Below are 15,372 nucleotides of genomic sequence, written 5' to 3'. Positions count from 1 at the left end.
CTGTAATGCTGCCCTGAGATCTATATTTATTTTTATCTTTTTTATTTGTAAATTTAATTTTCAATTACAGTTGATGTTTAATTATGTTACATTAGTTTCAGGTATACAATCTAGTGGTTAGACAAATACAGTGTGTCCATAAAGTCATGGTGCACTTTTGACCGGTCACAGGAAAGGAACAAAAAACAATAGAAATCTGCACCAAATAAAAGGAAAACTCTCCCAGTTTCAAACCTATTCAGTGCAGTTTGATGTGGGCTCATGCACAGATTTTTTAGGGCTCCTTAGGTAGCTATCCCGTATAGCGTCTACAGACTCGTCACTGACTGATGGCCTACCAGAACAGAGTTTCTCCACCAAACTGCCGGTTTCCTTCAACTGCTTATCCCACCGAGTAATGTTATTCCTATGTGGTGGCGCTTCATTATAACTTTGGTCACGAATTCGAATTTAGTGAGCCACAGAACACACTGAACTTTCCTCTGTACCGTTCACATCTCGACTGGCATGGCCGTGGGCTGCTCTGCTGTATACATGGTGTTACATCATCATCTAGGCAGGCACACATGCTGCCACATCATCCTACAGAAACTGGGAGGGTTTTCCTTTTATTTGGTGCAGATTTCACATTTCTATCATCTTTTGTTGCTTTCCTATGACCGGTCAAAAGTGCACCATGACTTTATGGACACACTTTATATAATTTACAAAGTGATTCCCCCAATAATTCAAGCACCCACCTGCACCATATATAATAATTACAGTATTACTGACTATGTTCCCTATATGAACTTTATACACTTGTGACTATTTTATAACTACCAATTTGTGCTTATTAACCCCTTTACTTTTTTTACCTACCCCCCAAATACCTTCCCATCTGGCAACTATCAGTTTGTTTTCTGCATCTATGAGTCTGTTTCTTTTTTGTTTGTTTATTTTGTTCTTTAGATTCCACATATAAGTGAAATCATATGGTATTTGTCTTTCTCTGTCTGACTTATTTCACTTAGCATAATACCCTCTATGTCCGTCTGTTGTCACAAACGATAAGATTTCATTCTTTTTTATGGCTGAATAATATTACATTGTGTATATACAGTATGTACCCAGCTTTTTTTAATTTTTAATTTTATTTTATTTGTATTTTTCTGAAGTTGGAAACGGGGAGGCAGTCAGACAGACTCCCGCATGCACCTTACCAGGATCCACCTGGCATGCCCACCAGGGGGCGATGCTCTGCCCATCTGGGGCGTTGCTCTGTTGCAACCAGAGCCATTCTAGTGCCTGAGGCAGAGGCCATGGAGCCATCCTCAGCGCCCAGGCCATCTTTGCTCCAATGGAGCCTCGGCTGCGGGAGGGGAAGAGAGAGACAGAGAGGAAGGAGAGGGGGATGGGTGGAGAAGCAGATGGGCGCTTCTCCTGTGTGCCCTGGCTGAGAATTGAACCCGGGACTCCTGCACGCCAGGCCGATGCTCTGCCACTGAGCCAACCAGCCAGGGCCTTGTACCAGCTTTTTTTTAATCCACTTGTCTATTGAGGCACACATGAGTTGCTGCCATATCTTGGCTATTGTAAATAACACTGCAGGGAACATAGGGTTGCATATTTTCTTTTAAATTAGTATTTTGTGTTTTGGGGGGTACATTTCCAGAAGTGGAATCACTGGGTTATAAAGCAGTTTCATTTTCAACTTTTTGAGGCATCTGCATACTGTCTTCCACAGTGGCTGCACCAATTGCATTCCCATCGACGGTGCATGAGAGTTCCAGAGTTACCCCCTCTCCTCCACACTCCTGCCAACACTTGTTGTTTGTTGATTTATGATGATAGCCATTCTGACAGGTGTGAAATGATATCTCATTGTGGTTTTAATTTGCATTTCTCTGATGATTAGAGACAGTTGAGCATCTTTTTGTATGCCTATTGGCCATCTGTATGTCCTCTTTGGAGATGTATCTATTTATGGCCAGGGATCTTTAAAAGTCAATGTCTTAAAAGACAAAATTTAAAGAAAAAAAAGGCTAAGGGGGTTTGTTGACAAAATGCAATGATGAACTGACTAGGTCTTGGATAAAAAAAGAAATTAGAATGTTGACTTTATATTGAATAGTATGTATTACTGTTAATTTTGGGTATCATAATAGTATATATACATAATACTATATAGTTACATAGGAAAATGTCCTTATTCCTAAGGAAATGCTTAAAGAATATTCAGGGGTAAAGCATCATGATATCTGAAACTTAAATGCTTCAGGGAAATGTATGTGTATGTGTGTATGTATATACACACATTATATTATATATATACATACACACATATATAACATAGTTGTGTATAATATGTATATAAATATAAAACTATATTCATATAAATAAAACTGGGTATGTTCATACACATATTCATAACAATTAAGCAAATGTGGCAAAATGTTTATAATTGGTGAATTTAGATAGATGTTCATTATACTATTATTTCAAACTTTCTGTGGATTTGAATATTTTAAAACTAAAGAGGAGAGATATTTTATGTTTATGGTGATGATATTCATTAGGTAAACAATTACAGATGTAAAATTGGGGGAAAATAGTTTTCAAGGATTTGTGTGCTTCTAAATGTCTTGTGCTCGTGTACCTGTTCCTGCCTTGTTCAATGTTCCCTGACCCTACTACCAGTGACTCCAAACTGAATAAATTCCCAAACAACTCACGCTTTCCAAATGAAGTTTTTGTTCATGCTGTTTCCTCAGCCTGAAACACTGTTCCCATTATTTTGCTTGTCAAAATCTAACTCAGTCTTTAAGGCTTTATTTAAATTCTCCTTTATCCACGAGAGTCTCTTAAATCCCCACCTCTTCCTCCAGCTGGAAGCAATCACCCCTTGCTCTGTGGCCCTGTACCTCTCACCAAACACGTCCTCATTTTTTTTTTGCAATATGGTCACTATGTACCGCCTCATATTCCCTACCGGGGAAAATTTGGTTTAATGCTGTTGCATAGGATGAACTCCGAATTCCTTAGGATAATGTACAAGGCTCTCGTGACTTGGTGCCTACTTCCTTTGGGTCCTATGTCTTGACATTCCCTTCAATGACCTGATACCAGAGCTATAATATAAATCAGTGACTAGGGACTCCTGGGTCTCAGAGTCAGACCCCTGAATTCTGTGGCCTGTGCGGAAGCAAGGTGCTCACCGGGTTCTTGTGAACGTCAGGGGCCTGGCGCGCTCCTCCCACCCACAGCCCGTGCTTCCTGCCTTCCTCTGTGCTTCACCGCGTCCCCCGATTTGGCTCCGTCTTACACTTTGGGAAAATAAAACCAACACCTTTCCTGAAAGCATTCATGAATTTGGCCAACTTTTGAAAAATATGAAGGAACCTTTCAATTTTCATGATGTTAAACTGCTCTGAAAAGTGAGCGTCCGCCTGCCCTTTGCCCTGCTGAGGCCCAGTCGCTCCATCTTGTTGGTTCTTCATTCTCATTTTTCCTTATCTTCCCACTCTCCTCTTTCCATCCTTCCCAGAGGAAAAGCTTGGCACCAGCCAACCCCCAGGACTTTTCCCCAAGCACTGAGCAAGGTATTAAACAAAGCAAAACAAAACCCCACAGTTTTCTCCTTAAGAGAAATTTTTGGGTCAACTCTTCAGATTAAAAAAAAAATTATTTTAATTGATTTTATACAGAGAGAGAAAGAGAAAGAGAGATGGGGTGGGGGGAGAGAGAGAAATATCGATTTGTTGTTCCACTCATTTATGCATTCACTGGTTGATTCTTGTATGTGCCCTGAACCTGCAACCTTGATGTATCAGGACAACACTGTAACCAACTGAACTACCTGGCCAGAGCCAGATATTATTTTAAAATTTGTTATAAATCTATTTATGCCTCGCTGCATAGTTCCCTATACATGCCATACTGTTTTATATCTTAATGCTTTTGCAGTTCTGTTCCTTCTGTCTAGAATGTCCTTCCCTCTACAGTTTTCTTGGCAGTTTACACTTTCCCACTCACAGCTCTCCTCGTGGAGTCTTCTCTCAGCCGCGGGAGCTGGCTTCACCGACCCTGCTTGGTATTAGCACACTATTTGCCACTTACTGGGTTGTAATAACCTGTTGCACATGTCAGTCCTGCAGGCCAGACTGTGGGTGCCCCGAGAGCGGGCACTGCCCCCATGACCTTCATATTCCCAGTTTCCACCCCGGAGTCTGGTCAGCATAAAGAATACGTGCCAAATAAATATTTACCAAATGAGTCTGAATTAAGAATGAATGAATTTTGCCTAGATCCATGATTTAAGACTTTCTAAAGGTATAAAGAAAGTCTGTAAAATGTTGGAACCATCACTTGTTTCAGCAAACACCTCTTAATTTGGAACATTTATGAAATTCACGGTGCCAAGCAGAACATTTTACCTAGCTGGCTCGGAGGTTCTTTAGGTCATTAATCTGAAAAGCTTCTGAGTCAGAAAGCCATTTCAAAAGCGAACCCTGTTGACTGGAATATTGTGTATCCCTTGTTCAGAGAAGCCGGCCTCCCATGCCAGCATGAGGCAGTTTTCAGTGAAGCCTCCACCCCTCCAGCCAGCTGGGACTCACTAGTGCTCAGTTACAAAGCTGTGCTTTCTTACAGCAGCAGGGCCTTGGAATAACTCGTCCTGCACCTGAGCAGGGTGTGTCTTGTGCTCCCTGTCTTGCTGATAACAGAATGGCCATTGGGATCTCAGCAATTTCTGTGTTCATTTTGGACTGAAAGAAGCTGTAGGAATATTCCACATTTGTCTTTAGTTATACAATTATTACATCATTCTATTTTATAAACATTTTTATTGAGATATAATTTATATACTGTAAAATTCACCAATTCAAAGTGTACAATTCCGTGGTTTTAGTATATTGTTGAAGTTGTGCAACCATCATCACAATTTAATTCCAGAACATTTTCATTACTCAAGAAACAAAATTTTTTTAAAAACCTCCCCGTAAGCAGTCACTTCTTATCCCTGACACATTCTCTAGCCTAATCTAGGCAACCGCTAATCTACTTTGTTTCTATATATTCACCTAGTCTGGACTTTTCAGATAAGTGGAATCACAGAATATGGGCCTTTGCATTTGGCTTATTTTATTCAACGTAACGTTTTAAATGTTCATCTCTAGTACTAGTATGCATCAGTACTTTTTTATTGACAAATAATATTTCATTATATGGATATAACACATGTATCTTTCACCATTTGAAACATTTGGCTTGTTTGAATTTTTTTTCTTATTATGAATAATATTGCTAGGAATGTTTGTATACAAGTTTTGAGTTGACATATGTTTTCATTTCTCTTGAGTATATACCTAGGAGTGGAATTGCTGGGTCATATTGTTGTATCGGAACAGGGAGATAAGATGTCTTGCCACACAATCAATCAATTAGCCAAATTAAGGAATTAGGAGTCTTTAATTTGCCGGCTACGCAGACTGCATGGAAACCTAAGTCGTTCAAATCATTGTGGCCCTGAACACAGTTTGGGGTTAGGTTTTATAGAGGGAATTACATACTGATTGAGGAATGGAGAGGGGAGAAAGCATAACAATTAAACAAAACAGTGAAACAAGCTTTCTTACAATGTTTATTTATAGGGTTAATTCAGGGAGAAATATTCTGAGAACACCTGCTACTTCACAAAATTAGTCCAAGGCCACAGTCTGGGAAACCAGCCTCAAGGCCAATAGGGAGTAATTTACTTTCAGAAAAAGTAAGTTCTGCTAAAAGTCTCTTTTTTAGAGAAAGTAAGTTTGCCAAAAATTATTTATGTTACAAGCTTTTCTCTTCTACACTTCAATATGATGACTATGTTTAACTTTTTGAAGAGCTGCCCGACTACTTTCCAAAGTGACTGGAGCATTTTACATTCTTATCAACAGTTAATGAGAGTTTTAATTTCTTTACATTCTCACAAATGCTTATTATTATCTGTCTTTTTAAGAATAAACATAATAGTAGGTATGTAGCAGTATCCATTATGGTTTTGATTTGCATTTACCTAATGGCTAATGATGTTAATTAAATTTTGAGATCATATATATTTATTTATTTTGGTGGGTTTTGTTTGTTTGTTTTTTTGTATTTTTCCAAAGTTAGAATCTGGGAGGCAGTCAGACAGACTTCCGCATGTGTCTGACAGGGATCCACCTGGCATACCTATTAGAGGGTGATGCTCTGCTCATCTGGGTCATTGCTCCTTTGCAGCTGGAGCCATTCTAGCGCCTGAGGCTGAGGCCGTGGAGTCATCCTCAGTGCCCGGGCCAACTTTGTTCCAATGGAGCCTTGGTTATGGGAGGGGAAGAGAGAGATAGAGAGGAAGGAGAGGGGGAAGAGTGGAGAAACAGGTGGGTGCTTCTCCTGTGTGCCCTAACCGGGAATCGAACCCAGGACTTCCACTCATTGGACCGACTCTCTACCACTGAGCCAACCGGCTAGGGCCAGAGATCATATGTATTTTTTTTTAATTCTGTTTTTTCTTTTCCAAGTGACAGGAGGGGTGATAGAGAATCAGACTCCTGCATGTGCCCCAACCAGGATCTACCTGGCTACCCCTGTCTGGGGCCAATGCTCTCTGCCCATCTGGGACCATGCTCGCAACTGAGCTATTTTTAGTGCCTGAGGTGGAGGCTCCATAGAGCCATCCTCAGTTCCTGGAGCCAATGCACTCAAACCAATCGGCCATGGCTGTCAGAGGGGAAGAGAAAGAGAGAGAAGAGGGAGGAAGGAGAGGTGGAGAAGCAGATGATTGCTTTTCCTGTGTGCCCTGACCGGGAATGGAACCCAGAACATCCACACACCAGGCCAATGCTCTACTACTAAGACAACTGGCCAGGGCCAAGATCATATATTTTAATGAACAATTATAATGATAAAACATGGCATGTGTTTTAATATTAGTTAATATTAATTTTTAGTGATTTTTAGTAAAGTGGTAAGGAGAATATATACTGTTAAGTAGCATAATTAGCAAGTGTACTTCATTTCCAGCTCAGTATAAAAAAGTCTAATTTATGAAGATTGCTTGCCATTTATGCCTGATTACTATGCAGCAGAATGATTAATAGACATATCCATGAAGGTGCTGGATTAGATTTTTGGCAGTTATTTTGTGTGTGTGTGTATGTATATGTATGTGTGTGTGTGTATGTGTGTGTGTGTGAGACAGAGTCAGAAAGAGGGACAGATAGGGACAGACAGACAGGAAAGGAGAGAGATGAGAAGCATCAATTCTTTGTTGCAGCTCCTTAGTTGTTCATTGATTGCTTTCTCATATGTGCCTTGACCAGGGGGCTACAGCAGAGCAAGTGACCCCTTGCTCAAGCCAGTGACCTTGGGCTCAAGCTAAAGACCTTGAGCTTCAAGCCAATGGCCATGGGGTCACGTCTATGATCCCACGCTCAAGCCAGCGACCCCACGCTCATACTGGTGAACCTGCACTCAAGCCAGATGAGTCCATGCTCAAGCCGGTGTCCTTGGGGTTTCAAACCTGGATCCTCTACATCCCAGTTCAATGCTCTATCCACTGCACCACTGCCTGGTCAAGCTCTGCACAATTTTTATAACACTAAACTCAATTCACATACACACAATTATTATAGTTTATTGCACATGTCACATAGTTGTCTGCATAATAGAAATTCAAAGATGTACTCTGTGTCTATTTTAAGTCCTTAGCATTTGTTTATTCATAGATATTTTGCCACAGATGTTTTGACAAGATAGTTGAGAATGGATGCTCAACATATTTAACATATTTAGCTATTATTAAGTGCAGGGCAAAGAAACAAACCTTGCATCTCCTACTTAATATTTTTGTTAAAATATACGGTTTCTCTTGGGGGAATATCTAAATCCAGTTCTCATAACATGAATAAAATAGCATTCACATCTGGAACCCAGACCACATGTGAATGGCCCTTCAGGGTTTGGTCATTCTTTGTTTTGAAACAAGAAGGCAGAAAGCATAATATATCCTTAACAAAAGAATCCGCATTTGCAATAAAATTAAAAGAACTGAACAGAGTGATTTTATTTTTAAATGGTGCACAAAAACATTAAATAAAATTTCAGTTTAAACAGTGGCTTCCTTTAATAAGAACTCCAAGCACGTTTCCCCTTGATCTGGGTTTTTTAATGTGCATCAGTGTGGAAAAAAACACGGAATAATAGTTGCAAAATCATTTCCATGTATGGTCCAAATGTTGTGTTTAAAATCAATAAATTTAAACCAGTCTTGAAAATAAAATTTTAAAAGGAGAAATTCATATATATTTTTGGTATTTTCCTGCCACCCAGTTCTGGGATGATAGAATGAGCAGAACCTGCACCTTGTCTGGGAAGCATATCTTCTGGATATATAGAAGTAATGTGGTCCTGAATGCCAAAAGGAAGATGGCATCATAAGGCACGTTAGCCAGTTTCTTATCTGAGAGTAATGGCAGTTTAGGGGGGAAAGTACTGAGAAATGGGAGTGTAAAACCATTCATAAAAAATGTAAGGGCTGTCATCAGAGAAATGTAAATCAAAACCACAGTAAAACATCATGTTATAGCAGTCAGAGTGACTGTCACCTAAAAGCCAGCAAATAAGTCTGGCTGGTTAGCTCAGTCAGTTAGAGCATCATTCTGGAACACCAAGGTTGTGGGTTCAGTCCTGGTCAAGGCACATATGGGAAACAACCAATTAATGCACAACTAAGTGGAACAACAAATGAATGCTTCCCTCTCTCTTTCTGTCTCTCTAAAATCAATCAACCAATAAAAAAATAAGTTCAACAAATAACATATTGGTGAGGATGTGGAGAAAAGGGAACCCTCGTGCACTGTTAATGGATGTGTAAGGCCGGTGGCCATGGCCATGCAGGTTCCCATTGGAGTCAGGCAGATGGTAAAGGAACTGTGGAACCGGAAAATGGTGAGCCATTCCATTTATTAGAGCAGGGGTCAGGAACCTTTTTGGCTGAGAGAGCCATGAAAGCCACATATTTTAAATGTAATTCTGTGAGAGCCATACAATATGTTTAATGCTAAATACAAGTAAATGTGTGCATTTTATGTAAGACCAACACTTTTAAAGTACAATAAGTCTCTAAATTCTTTTTAATAACGTTGTTATGCTGTTGCTAACCAATGATGAATAAAGTACTTCTTACCATTAATGCGACTTCTGGTGCTGCATGGTTTTGCTGATGGCTTTGTAGTCTGGTTGATACATGGTGAGGTTAAGCTTCATGCAGGCATTGAGACTTCCATCCGTTAAACGTGATCGTAGGTTGGTCTTAACGTTCTTTAGATGTGAGAAAGACTGTTCACATGCATACATAGAGCCAAACATTGTCAGTACAGCAATACTCACACGCTGCAGTGTGTGGTATGTGACGGGAAGCACGTTCCAAGTTTTGACAATCAGCTGGCCCGTGGTTTGAAGTTTTTCCATTTCTCCCCACTTGTGTTTGCTCGCCAACTCTGCTTGCTGTCGTGCAAGTCTTTCCAAACCTTCATTCAGTGACTTGAACTTATTCAGCCACATGTCTGAGGCCTTCAGATCAGCAGCTTGTAGCTCAAAATCTCTGACAGAGACACGGGGGATGTAACTCAGGTTGGCGCTGTCCACTGCACATTCATGTGGATGAGTGATGAACTTAAAAAAATGAGTGCACTCACGAAATTCTCCAAAGCGTGCTTTGAATGACTGCATGAGATTAGATGTGAAGCCCGCTAGCTGCTAGAGATCAAGATGTTGAGCAGGGTCACTTGCTGTGCATGCATCTTTAAACTCTCCTAGTTTTACAAAGTGTAGTAAACGACCTGTTTCAATGTCGGAGATGAAGAGTTCCAGCTTGTTTTCAAATGCAAACACTGCTTGTTGAAGGGATAAGACTGTATTTCCAATGCCTTGCATTTTCACATTGAGCTGGTTCAGATGTTCAGTCATGTCCACGAGATAGAAGAACTTTAGGAGCCACTCAGTGTTAGCTAACTCAGGATGCTCGATGGTTTTCATTTCAAGAAGAGTCCGGATTTCGCTCAGACAAGCCACGAAACGGCTGAGCACCTTCCCTCTTGATAACCAGCGCACATTGCTGTGCAGAAGCAGACCAGGATAATTATTCCCAACTTCATCCAGCAGTGTTTGAAACTGGCAATCATTTAAAGCTTGGGCAACAATAAAGTTGACCACCTGAATGACCAGCAACATTACCTCACCAAGCTGCTCACCACACATCTGAGCACAAAGCGCCTCCTGATGTAGGATGCAGTGAAAACTTAGAATGGGTCTCTTTTCATGTTCACGAAGAAGTACTACGAATCCTCTGTTTTTCCCCATCATACAGGGAGCACCATTAGTACACACCAAAATAAGTTTATCCATCGGTAAATTTTTTTCTTTACTGAACTCAGTGAAAGACTTGAATAAACCCTCCCCTCTTGTTGTCTCTTTCATAGGCAAAACAGCAAGACTTTCCTCACGTAGTGTGTCACCGACAGCATACCTTGCAATCACGCTGAACTGGGATAAATGGCTTATGTCTGTTGACTCATCCAAAGCAAGAGAAAAGAATGGTGCTGCATTTATGTCCTTCACTGTGTTGCCTCAATTTTGTTGCCATCATGATAGTACGATCGTGAACAGTTCTTGCCGACAGAGGCATGTCTTTTATTCATTTGATTATCTTGTCTTTATCTGAAAAGTCGTCAAAAAGTTCATTGGCAACATCAAGCATGAATGTTTTGGCATACCTCCATCTGTGGATGGCTTTCCATTTCTCACAATTGCTAAAGCATCAGCAAAGCTAGCCAAATTCCAGTCACCTTGTTGAGTCCAAACACAGAGTTGCTGCTGACTAGCTTGCACTCTGCACAGTCGCTCTTGACATGCTTTCTTCCTGCTGTCCCCCGCTGGATATTTCGATGCAAATGTAGTATGGCGTGTGTTGAAGTGCCGCTTTATATTTGACTGTTTCATCGATGCAATTTTATCATTGCGTATTAGACACACTGCAGAACCTGCTCTCTCCACAAAGGCGAATTCCTCTGTCCATTCCTGCTGAAAAGTACGATACTCCTCACCTTTTTTTCTTTTAGCCATCTTCTTCATCAAAAGGGTTTCTGCAATTAGCTAGCTGACTACTTGATTAAAATGAGGGAAGTTTACTTCCTGACCTCACAACGACCCGTGTACATTATGCATTATCCAATAAAAATTTGGTGTTGTCCCGGAGGACAGCTGTGATTGTCTCCAGCCACCCGTAACCATGAACATGAGCGGTAGTAAATGAATGGATTGTAATACATGAGAATGTTTTATATTTTTAATGTTATTATTTTTTTTATTAAAGATCTGTCTGCGAGCCAGATGCAGCCATCAAAAGAGCCAGATCTGGTTCACAAGCCATAGGTTTCCGACCCTATATTAGTCTCACAACAGCAGATGAGCAAGCAGGCAGGGAAAACTGCTTTTCTCTCTCTCTGAATCATTTTTTTTTTTTTTACAGAGACAGAGAGAGTCAGAGAGAAGGATAGATAGGGACAAACAGGAACAGAGAGAGATGAGAAGCATCAATCGTTAGTTTTTTGTTGAGACACCTTAGTTATTCATTGATTGCTTTATCATATGTGCCTTGACTGGGGGGACCACAGCAGACCGAGTAACCCCTTGCTTGAGCCAGCGACCTTGGCCTCAAGCTGGTGAACCTTGCTCAAACCAGATGAGCCTGTGCCCAAGCTGGCAACCTCAGGGTCTCAAACCTCGGTCCTCTGTATTCTAGTCTGACGCTCTATCCACTGTGCCACCGCCTGGTCAGGCTCTATCTCTCTCTGAATCTATGTACTCTAATTGATCAATGTCATCCCATTAAAATTGATTGTCTAAATAAAAAAAAGATAAAAGAATAAAGGAAAACTTCTTTTCCAGCAAACAATGGCCCTTCCCAATGGCAGTCCACAATCTACAGTCTGCCGCCCTGAGGGCGAGCACCTGCAGCCTTGCATATACACACTTTGCCAATCAGGCAAAGTACAAGCAAGCAAGACTAACACACTTGTTTGCCCAACAGTATGCAAATTGATGCAGTCACTATGGAAAACAGTATGAAGAAGTCCACAAAAAACTAAACATAGTACTACCATATGACCCGGCAATTCCACTTCTGGGTTTTAGTTGAAGAAAGTGAAAATTGATTTGAAAATATATACACATCCCTGTGTTCATTGCACCATAGCCAAGATTTGGAAGTAACCTAAGTGTCTGTCGAGAAATGAATGGATAAAGATGTGGTATATATATACAATGGAATATTACACAGCAATAAAAAATAAAATCTTGGCATTTGGGACAAAATGGATGGACCAGTAGGCATTATGCTAAGTGAAATAAGTCAGACAGACTAAGCCAAATACCATATGGTTTCACTTATGTGCGGAATCTAAAAGACAAACAAACAAAAACCAAAAACAGACTCATAGAAATAGAGCTCAAACTGATAGTTCCCAGAAGGGTGTGGGGAATGGGGATGGATGAAAAAAATAAAGAAGAATATATTCAATGATACTTTGATTAGTTTGCACAGTAACTGATGATTATGACTTAGTGTGGTAATCAGATTGTAAGGTGTATGAATGTCAAATCACTAGATTGCACCCCAGAAACTAAAATTATATTATATATAAACTATACTTAAATCTTTTAAATGTTTTCTTAAATTTAAGGACTGAAAAGGATAATCTATTTTTTTTTAAGTAAAAATAAAAAGCTTTTACACTGAAAAAGAACTGGGCTAGTGATGAATGTTAATCTGTCCACAGGTCTTTCTATAAAGATATGTTTCCCCTCTTCCAGCAATTAAGTATAATAAAACCACCTTAAGATTTTTATATTTTTAGGTGAGGCATAAATAAGAATTTATTGTAAAGCAGATTCATTAGCCACATGAAATGTTTTCAAAATAAAGTTGTAAGTTTAAGGGTCTTTTAGATTTGTTTATAACATTTACCTGAAAACAAGTGGCAAGATAAGTTTTCTGGCTCTGGGTACTGTGACACTTTTTGCAAAACATGATATAGAGACAACCTGAAAGTTTTATTTAATAAGGTGACCAACTTTTTTACAATGAAAAGGAGGATAAAAATAAATTGAAGAAAACAATATCATAAATAAAAGAAACATTTTATTCATTGCAACAATAATATACTATAATATGATGAATAATAAAAACATTTGTAATATTTTGTATTGTAATTATGCTTACATGCCTATTAATTTTAATAATTGTAAGAAAAAAGTATTCATTTAGATAATATAAATGAGTACTTTTCCATTGAATGAATGTTTTTTGTCAATGTATCATTTTGTAACAATATATTGGAAAAATCTGAACAAGAAATATCCTTCATATTGAATTTTATGGCAAGTGCTGCAGCTAGAGTATCAGAATTCAATCTTGATTTCTCACTTGTCCAAAAATCATTAGCAACTGAAAAAACTCTTTCAACTGCTAATTAGTTCCAGGGCATTAGCTCCAGGGCAGCATAATATAAATTGAACAAGAATAAATAAATTTTCACATGGAGTATGTTCATTTTTGAAATGGCTGAATATTTCCACCCATCTTTTATCAATTTCAAAGTGTTCGTTTTTTCATTGTACCAATTTTTCAGAATTTAAATATACTTTCAGTCTTCTAATTTCTTCAAAGAGACAATTGTCATCTATTTTGATGTCTGGCATTTCTTTAGATAAAAACTCAAGACAAGATTCAATATCTGTCCAATATACTTGCGATGAAGTAAAAAAACACCATTGAAAACTGTTATTTCCCGTGATGTTTGTTTCAGACCATTCTTCCATATATTGAAAACATGTCTGGTAAAAATTGATTCCTCTAAGTCTGACAATTTTTTTTTTATAATTAAAGGAAGAAATTTTTCTTCAAAACGAGATTTATATTGAAGGATAAAATCATTCAAAATAAGACTAACTTCCGTAGCTGAAATGTGTTCACCTTCAATCTTTTGAATAGTTTTGTGAAAAAATAGATGATCGATTATGTACAAAATACCTTAATATCTTAGATATTTTATTATTGAAAAATGATTCCATGATTTTAGGACATGTGTCTAAACTTAAAAAATAGAAATGGAGAGGCTATAGAACAATCTCTATAGCAGATGTTAGAGCAAGCCATCTAACTTTTGAATATCCTAAAAGTGTCTTGTATTCAACATTTGCTTCTTCACAAAATTGTTTTAAAGTAGGTAAAATGACTAAAATGCAAATAAATTGTAGTTATTATTACTTCTACATAAATTGGCATGGTACATGACACTGTGTTGATTGCATTTGACAAAATATGTGCATTACAACCTATTCCTAGTGTTTTCTTTTGGAGTAACTCTTGTAATTTTACAGACACATTATTCACCCCTTTGCATCTTCACCCACCAAAATTTGTATTTGCATTATCAGCTGTTAGTGCAACAACTTTGGGTTTCAAATTGTTTTCATTTATTATGACAAAAGTGGTTTGACAAAATTTCAGAAGTTTCACCCTCAATGGATTCTAAATTTAAAATTTTTACTTGAATGCCCTTGGTAACATTAAAATACCTTACTATTATTGGATACAATTTAATTTCATTGTGATTTGATGCATCAGATAAAATCACTACAAATGCTGCAGTTTCCAAGTCCTCTGTATTTTGTCACAGTAATTTTTAAATACTGGTTTCAAAATAGCCTCACATTTTGTCCTGGCACATGAAAATTTTGCGTTGTGAAACTTTTTCAATAATTTAGTTGTACAATCCATATTACGAAAACTTTGAGTGTGAATTATGGTTTGAAATGCAAATATTCCCTCCATTGCAGCCAACTGTTTTTCATCTTCAGAATAATTTGAAGTTTCAAAAAAACTTGTTACTTTACAACTGGAAGCTGATGCATCTAATGATGCTTACATTTGTTGGTGGTCAGTTGTTTGGTTATTGCTGCTCTGCCCCCAACTGCAATAGAAAATTGTCCACTGCAAATATTGCAGAAAACAATGGTAGCCTTCTCTGATATGAGAAATGGAAATTCCTTTTTCAACTTATCGTTGAAATGGTGTTTTCCCTTTTTTGATTTTTCCATCCCTTAAATGAAATTTAAAATTAAAAATAAAATATAGAGCTACATGAATGATGCAAGCACATTAGGAACTGAAAATGTTACATCATGGTAGGAAAATTTTCCGGAAGCTAAATTAACAAAACTAAATAGCAAACATAACCACTAATTTGAAGTGATATTTGGGTGTATTTATCATTTTCTAATTAAAAAATGTCTGTTTTATGCAAC

At 38.3% G+C, this 15,372-nt stretch overlaps 1 protein-coding gene across 1 annotated transcript in view; it reads left to right on the top strand.

Moving 5' to 3' along the window:
* The window catches only part of FBXL13 (F-box and leucine rich repeat protein 13), a 327,926-nt gene that overhangs the window by 267,365 nt on the left and 45,189 nt on the right, over nt 1–15,372 (top strand). The window lies entirely within an intron of this gene.

The sequence above is a fragment of the Saccopteryx bilineata genome, chromosome 7 (genome assembly GCF_036850765.1).
Source record: "Saccopteryx bilineata isolate mSacBil1 chromosome 7, mSacBil1_pri_phased_curated, whole genome shotgun sequence".
Classification (NCBI taxonomy): domain Eukaryota; kingdom Metazoa; phylum Chordata; class Mammalia; order Chiroptera; family Emballonuridae; genus Saccopteryx; species Saccopteryx bilineata.
Note: the sequence above shows the minus strand (reverse complement) of the source record. Positions and strands in the feature narration are given on the sequence as shown.